Source organism: Acinonyx jubatus, chromosome C1 (assembly GCF_027475565.1).
Source record: "Acinonyx jubatus isolate Ajub_Pintada_27869175 chromosome C1, VMU_Ajub_asm_v1.0, whole genome shotgun sequence".
NCBI classification, from domain to species: domain Eukaryota; kingdom Metazoa; phylum Chordata; class Mammalia; order Carnivora; family Felidae; genus Acinonyx; species Acinonyx jubatus.
Window position 1 is genome coordinate 123,331,773 of NC_069381.1, and position 8,514 is coordinate 123,340,286.

Genomic DNA, 8,514 nt, shown 5'->3' on the forward strand with positions numbered 1-8,514 from the left:
TGACGTCAGAGCAAAGATATGACAGAAATGAGGGAGTGTGTCATGTGGGTATGTGGGAGGACATTCCGGACAGAGAGAGACAAAGCAAGTGCAAAGACCTGAAGCAGGAGTGTGTGCCTGACATGCTCAGGGAGCAGGGAGGGGCCGGTGTGGCCAGTAAACGAGGGGAGGGGAAGAGGAGATGCCTTCAGGGAGGGGCCAGAGGCTGGGGAGAGTAGCACCTGTGTGGTGTGTAATTGGAGTCAGGCGTCTGGAGACAGGAAAAGCTGGGGGCAGAGCATAAAGATCTGGAGGCCCCAGCTGCTGGTAGATAGAAGCCTGAGGCTGGCTGAGATCATCCCAGAGTAAGGACGGGTGGAAAGCTGATGGGAAGTGGGAAGAAGATGAGGACAAACCAACACAGACACTGGTGAGCAGCGGCCTGGGCAGTGGGAGGAGGATGGAAGTAATTTTTACAGAAAGGGAGTAATCACGTGTATCTGTAAAATGGTGCCACGTAGTCTGCAAACTGGGGGTTGAGACTTCACTGTGAGCTTCAGCAATGTGAGTGTCGTTCATTAATGAGATGAGAACTAGGGACAAGTGGGAGAGGAAGCCCACTCAGACTCAGCTGACAGAGGTAAGGTCTGCAGGCGCCGACAATTGCAACGCTAGGACTCAGGAAGACAAAACAGGTGGTGGTGAATGGGAAGTGATTGCTCCCCGTGGGCTGGGAGAAACAGCCGCAGGTGCACAGGATGGCCGGTCCGAGGAAACCCCAGGTGTGCAGGAGAGAGTGAAGCGATGCAGGAGCCGCGTTAGCAAGATGGCTTCCTCCCTTAGGAACACTGCTCAACTGTGGCAATGGGGCACCAGCCAGAGCCGTGGGGACAGACATAGCAAGGTGGGTGGCCGTGAGGTTGCTGGGACTGTGTGTGACTGGGAAACACCGTGAAGATGCCCTATGTTCTCTCTGCCTCTAGAACAGGACCACGGCCAGGATTTCGAAAGTGATGCACATGAGAAACAGAGCCATCAAGCCCTCCACAGGGACCCCAGTTTTGTCCTCTTACAGCAGACATTCCCACCTCCTTCCTGCCCCCATCACCTCCGCGGTGTCTGGCAAGCCCTCATCTGCTCTCCATTTCTATGATTTTGTTGCCTCGAGAATATTTTACAAGTGGAATCGAAAAGCACGTGACCTTTTTAGGATTCGCTTTTTCCCCTCTGGGCATAATTCTCCGGAGATTCGGTCCTGCTGCAGTGCCTATCAGCAGTACGTGTCCTGGCACTGCTCACCGGTGAGCACCCCACTGCACGGGGCTAGCATGGTTTTGCTGCCTCCCTATGGAAGGACACATTGTACTAGGCTGCACAATGGCCCTCAAAGAAATCAAGTCCTAATACCTGGAATCTAACTCCCATCGATGGGATCTAGTTAAGGATCTTGAGGACTGGGTTGTCTGAGTGAGCCCTAGATGGAATCACGAGCATCCTTAGAGAGGCAAAGGGAGACTTGACAAAAGAGGAGGGACTGTGTCCATGGAGACAGACTGGGGTGATGTGGACACAAGCCAAGGGAGGTTGGTGGCTACTGGGAGCTACCAGAGAGAAGGGATACACTGTCCCCCGGAGCCCTGGGGTCTCCAGAGGAAGTACAGCCCTGCTGACACCTTAGTCTCAGTGAAGCGAATTTCGGGTTCCTGGCCTCCAGAACTGTGAGAGAACACTGTTTTGTTCTCATAAGCCACCAAGTTTGTGGTATAAGAGCAAGCAGGTGTGCGCACAACAGGTCCCCATTCCCACCTCCCTCCGACCTTGGAATCTTCCTTCCCTGAGAAAGTCAGGGAAGCTCTGGCATTTCAACCTAGTTGACTACAGGCAGCCATTGAGTCATTATTATGACCATTCCCGGTTCTCAAGGCAACACATTAAATTACATTTCCTGTGGGAGGAACTGTGTATCTATGTCTGGCCTATCGTACATCACCCTCTTTGGTTTAATACTCTTTGAATCCACTCCCATACTCGCTCCCCAGTCTCCTACCAGTGCGAAGTGGTAACTCCCCTGCGTGGGCACCTGATCCCATGTGGACCTGATTCTGTACCTCCGTTTGGAGTACACTGGCATCCGGTTATTTTCCAGGAAGTAAACACGAATACTAGACATGGAGACTGAAGATCACTGCTCTCTGTCACGACAGTATTGTCTTAGGTGAAGCCATCGAAACCTTTTCTCTAGGGGTCCTGGGGGTGGGGTAAGACTATTTCCCTTGGACGGGGGCAGGGGGAGCTACTTCTCTTGGCAACAAAACACAAGATACTCCCCTCATGAGGCCATATGTTTTCTGATGTTTCGCCCTTGCTTTCAACCTCTCCTATTTCCTGTGTATACCCCAGACACCCAAAACTGACCCTGGACAGTCTCTGTAACTGCCCCCCATGGCCACAGTGAGGACTCCACTTGCGATCCTTCAGCATGCTGTCCTCCATCACTCTGAACCAGCACTAGTGGTAATGTGAACAAATATGAAGTCACCTCCTGCCACCAATGACCAGTATCCACTTCTGCCAACAAGGAAGCTACTTGTATGTCCCCCAGAGAGAAGAGCAGTCCAGTCCCAGAGTCCCAGTTCCAGGCGGTTTTCTGTGGCCACTCGCAGTACAAATTACCATTTGTGCAGGACTGCAACAGGAGACAGACTGCACACCCAAAAGCAGTGAGTGAAGAGTGCTGCAAGGGTAAGGGAGCCTCCAACAGATGGCGGAGAGGGCAAAGCGGCCGTGCTTACCAAAGGCAAGATGTTTCCACTAAAAAGAAAGTGCAAGAAAAAGTGGTTCCTGATCCTGTGAGATTTATCAGGAGATGAGAGTCATGTGGGGAGATGTGATACAGAAGAACACGACTACAGAAGCCCCCCCGCTATCCATGGGGATATGTCTGGAGACCCCAGGTGGATCCCTGAAACCACAGACAGTACAAATACTATAGTGGCCATGAAGGGGTGCTGGTGGCACACCGCCACAACACCAATGAAGGGGGCAAGCGGCACACCTGCAAATCTACGATGAAAGGTTGCAAGACGCCCATGCGTGTTTGCAGGCGGCACACCCCACAATGGCAATGAAAGGGTACAGGACGCCGATGCAAGGGTGCAGGTGGTTCACCCCTCCATGGCCTATGAAGGGGTGCTGGTGGCACACCCCTACATGGACCAAGAAGGGGTGCTGGTAGCACACCCCTACATGGAAAGGGTGCAGGCGGCTCACCCCTACCTGGCCCATGAAGAGGCGCGGGCAGCTCACTCCTACATGGCCCAGGAAAGGGTGCTGGCGGCACACCTGAAATGGCCCATGAAGGGGCACAGGTGACGCATCCATACATGGACCATGAAGAGGCGCAGGCGGCTCACCCCTACATGGCCCAAGAAGGGGTGCAGGCATGATGCCCCTACATGGCTGAAGAAGGGGTCCAGGCATGACATATCTACATGGCCGATGAAGGGGCACAGAAGGGGTGCAAGTGTGACACCTCTCCATCGCAATGTAGGTGTATCAAGGCTGTCCTAGAAGGGTGAAAAATATGATTTGCGTTCTGTAGGCGGCTGTTAGGGATGCGGCCATGAGCATTCACAGTAGGGCTCAGGCATTGGTATATGATCTTAAGATCTGACTACCAAAAATAGACAACCAACTCCTATGTTATGACCGGGTGAATTTCATAATACAAGCAATAATGCTAGTATGTGTAACAAGTATTTGTCCTTGCATAAGCTTCTATCAGAGCAGATGACCACGGATAGTTAACAATAAGATAAAAATAACCTAACTGTAAAATCAGTATCAAACCAATTGTTGACCCAACACATATAGGCAATCAAGGAAAGATTAAAACTAAAAGGAACTCAGCAAACAGAAGCCCTGCCTGTTTACCAGTAACATCATGTCTAGCATTTCTAGTATTAGAGGCCCTGCCTGCCCAGGGACATTCGTGAAACGGCAGTGGTATCCTGATCATGCAAAGGTAGCATAATCACTTGTTCCCTAAATAGTGACTCATACGAATGGCCACACGAGGGTTTTACTGTCTCTTCCAATGGGTGAAATGGACCTTCCTGTGAAGATGCGGGAATAGGACAAGAAGACCCTAAGGAGCTGTTTTAAAATGTTTTTAGCTTCATTTTTTTTTGAGAGCGAGAGAGAGAAAGAACACAAGTGGGGAAGGGGCAGAGAGGGAGACACAGTATCTGAAGCAGGCTCCAGGTTCAAAGCCATCAGCACAGAGGCCGTCCCAGGGTTCGAACCCATAACCCGTGAGACCATGAGCTGAGTCAAAGTGGGACGCTTAACCCACTGAGACACCCAGGCGCCACAAAAAATGTCTGACTTAAAAAGAAACATCACCATTACATCCCCGATGAAGGGGCGCAGATAGGGCACATGCATGACCTCCTCCCGCGCAGAGGTGGGCAGAGCACATGAGTGCCACCCCTCTCTCGCGAAGGCGATGGTGCAACGGTGACCGCCCCCCTCACCTGGGGGGTGGGCATGCGTGAAATCCTACATTGCGGGGGGGGGGGGGGGGAGGCGGAGGGGAGGGGGAGGCGGAGGCGGGTGGGGCGCATGCGTGAACCCCCTCCTGGGCCTAGGGTGGGTGGGGCGCTTGCGTAAAACCCTCCAGTGCCAGGGGCGGGGGCAAGACACTTGCGTGAACCATCTCCCTGAGGGGTTGCAAGTATGACCTAACCCTTACCCTAGCCACTTGCTGTAATCTTAACCATAACCCTTACCTTAAGAGATGCCTGCTTCTTCAGCTGTGAAAGTGGAAAGAGCCATTCATGAAATGTCAGGTTTAATAGTGGCATTACTCCCTCGCTGAGGGGTGGCGTAGCCCATGGGTGACCCCCTCCCATCCCGAGGGGTGGCGAGGCGCGTGCATGAACTCCCTCCTGTGCCAAAGAAGGCCAGGGCGCAAGCATGAACTTTCTCTGGTGCCGAGGGGGGCGGGGTGTATGGGTTAACCACCTCCCGCGCGGGTGGGGGGGGGGGGCGCTTGCGCGAACGGGGGTGGGGGGTTGTGCACATGCGTGAACACCCTCCAGCGCCGAGAGGGGCGGGACGCATGCGTGAAACCCACACGCGCCGTGGGGTGCTGTGCATATGCCTGAACACCCTCCTGCGCCGAGGGGTATAGGGCGCATGCAGAAACGCCCTCCCTCGCAGAAGGGGGCCGGGGCACATGAGTGAACACCGTCTCGTGCCAAAGAGGGGACAGGGCGCAGGCGTGAAATTCTCCCGCGCCGAGAGGAGCAGCGTGCATGCGTGAACGCCCTCCCTCGGTGAGTGGGCACTGTGTGCATGCGTGAACAACCTCCTCCACTGTGTGGGGCTGTGCGCATGCGTGAACACCCTCCCTCCTCCTGGTACAGATCTCCAGCTTCCGAGAACAGCCATCATCAACACCCTTTACCAGGAAAGCCAGAGAGCTCCAAGTCCATTACCAAATGACATGTCATTGATCATTTCTGGGTGGAGCAACCTCTTCCCCTTTGTGAAATGGGCAGGGAATGTTGCATTCAAACCCCATGTTTTCAAATCTGGTGCTGGCAAGAGTGGTAATGGGTGGAGAGATGCATGTGGGTGCAAAGGGTAGAGAGTCCTTTGGTCAGTTCATCTTTATTTGGTACCTGGTCTGTGCTTAGCAACATGATACATGGTGTGAGAGTAAGACATTCTTATCCTCAAAGCAACTAGACACTAGCAACATAACTACAATAATAGTGATGAGGATTTACCTTCAACGCACACTACTAAGTCAGGAAGCATGGAGTTGGGAACCCAGGGGTGGAACCACAAAGCCCAGGAATATGTATCGCTCCACCACCAGCTGCCTGGGGCTAGCCTCACTTTCCTTGTTTGGGACACAGAACTATGAATCCCTTCCTCATAGGAGTATTATGAGGATAAACGGCAATAATCATTCATGTATTCAGCACAGTGCATGGCACAAAGTAACTGCCCGGTGAGGCATGGCCACTGTTGAGAATACAGGGGATTTACATGAATCTGAGGGAGATGAGTGGTGGTGGTGGTGGCGGGGGGGGGGGGGTTCCTGGCATGGGTTTGAGCTATGCCCACAGGGTGAGTGGGCTTTGGACAAGTAAAGGAAAAATAAACCATTTTTAGGTGAGAAGGACAATCTGAAGACAATTGTTAGGGCGGCTTGGTATCCAGCTGATTATGTAAAGGTTTGTTCAAGAGTAAGCCCCAAGCAAAATACTAAGGAGCCCCATGTTGTCACTGCCTCCCTTCCTCTGGTAGGCTCTCCTCTTCTCTGCTATGTCTTTTCTCCATGTGCAGTGCCTCAGATGATTCCCGTTACATCCCTCCACCAGTGCTCTGCTTGCCCAGCCTCATGTTCAAATTTCTTGAGGGCTTTTCATGTAATAGGAATGTTAAATTAACTCTTACTAAGGTTTCCATGGCTAATCCACCCATATATGTATACATGTACATATATACAAATCCACATATATATACAAACCCACATATGTATGCATGTATTTTCACATATATGCAAACATATATATGTACACACACAATTTTTTTTTTAAGTAGAATTATTTTTCCCTGAAATCAAAAGTGTGACTATAAAGGTAGCAACTCCAAGTGTTAACAGCATGCTGTTGGGAGACAGTGGCCTTTGAAAACCTATTTCACATTTTACTATATATATTTAAGGATACTCCAGTTACATCTACAATAATCTGAGGATAAGTTATTAACACATACATATTTCAGAGACTGTTTTCAACAAAATACTCCTCCTACACTTTTCAAAAAATCCCTGCATAATAAGAGACTTGAGTTCTGCTGTGAGTCCTGCCTCTGAGTCACTGTGAAAGTCCTTTGCCTCAGCATCCTTACCTTTAACTGTCCTCTCAAACTGGGGAGGCCTTTTGTGCTACATGTCTCAATTTGCCCATCACAGCCACGCTCCATGTCTCGATCTTCTTCCCTGTCCTGGCAGTCTGATCACATGGAAGGAACCAATGGTTTCCTTGCTGCAGCTGTGTTTAGCTATTGAGAGCCGTGTCAGGAGAGCAAAGAAGGAAAGAAAGGCCAGGGAATCTATATATTCCTCTGTCCTTGCCTAGCAGAGTCATTGCAAGCAGATTCCTCCCTCCACCTGCAGAGAGTAACAGCTCTGGGAGCTCTCACTGTCTCTGAGTTCTGGTAACTGCTCACTGCCTCACTCCTTCAGCCTTTCCAGCCCCAGGAATTACTCTTCCCCCACGGTTTCCCTATACCCTGTTCACACCTTTGAAATAATCCCTTTATGAAACGCTCCTCAGCTGGGACCATTTTGTCTTGCTGGGGCCCTGACTGACATGATGGCCATTACTTGTCTGCTCATCAGCTCCATACCCCTCCAGGAGAAACTGCTCTAAAACCCTACTCCCCCCAAAACCATGTGTTGTACTGTGTGAAGTTTTCTGCCCACCCCAGCCACAGCTGACTGGACCAAGTGTGGTCATCTGACAAAACCTTCCATAGCAGGCTGGACAGTTACCTATGACTTGTAAGGTCTGATTCCAACAGATAAGCTCAGCCAATCAGATTCTTCTTTAGGAATGGAGGCCTGAGAGACAGAGACAACAGCAACAGCTGTGGCAACTAATTTACAGAGGTCATGGGGCAGATTTGTGGAAATATGCAAAACCTGAGTCTAATCATGAGGAAACATTAGGAACAAATTGAAAAGTACCCATAAAACAAATTCCCTTTATTCTTCAAACTGTTAAGATCATCAAAGACAAGGAAAGATGGAATAAGTGTTCCATGTTAAATGAGTCCAAAGAAATGTGACAACAAAATGAAAAGGGTGATCCTGAATTGGATCCTACATGGGAAAAACTTTTTTTTCCCCCCTTTTGGCTCAACAGACACTTGGGACTCCTACAGATGAGGAAAATGAGACCTGGAATACTTATGTAAAGACATGGCACCAGAGCACAGATAACCTGTTTTTCAAATCCCCATCTATCATCCTATCTCCAAATAACTTCAAGTTTTATTTCTAGCTTTATTATTATTTCTCTATTATCATCAACTCACCCAAAGTTGATCTAAAGCAATAAAATCTCAGCAGTGACTCTCCCTCTAGTCTCAGGGCTTCTGATGCCTTTTGATTCTGTGCTGCTACACATACCTATTAAATAACAATACATCATGAAGCTAAACCTGATAAGTTGGATGAATTTCCCATTTCTGTTCAAATCCATTGTCTGATGATATTTCAGAAATAAAAACCCAGGCAATCAATAGTTCCATTGTAGCAGTATCAGTTTGGGCTGAAAGGTCTATATTTTTAGACTTAAAAGTATTTCAAGGGGGCAGTGAATGTTTTGAAAACTCTGGGAGATTGAGGAAGATGTTGTAGGTAACACATGTCTATTCAGGAACTGAGTATAAAGCACTGATAGATGGCTTAGGTTGGTGCCCAGTAAAGATAAAGGAATAAAAGGAAAACTT

General features: G+C 49.8%; 1 long non-coding RNA gene across 2 annotated transcripts in view; it reads right to left on the bottom strand.

Moving 5' to 3' along the window:
• LOC106978237 (uncharacterized) overlaps positions 1 to 4,987 on the bottom strand; it is a 76,219-nt gene extending 71,232 nt beyond the window's left edge. For both annotated transcript variants that reach the window (XR_008295289.1, XR_008295288.1), the window contains exon 1: positions 4,770 to 4,987. This is a non-coding gene — a long non-coding RNA (uncharacterized LOC106978237). The remainder of the gene's footprint in view (positions 1 to 4,769) is intronic.
• Between the last annotated feature and the right edge of the window lie 3,527 nt (positions 4,988 to 8,514).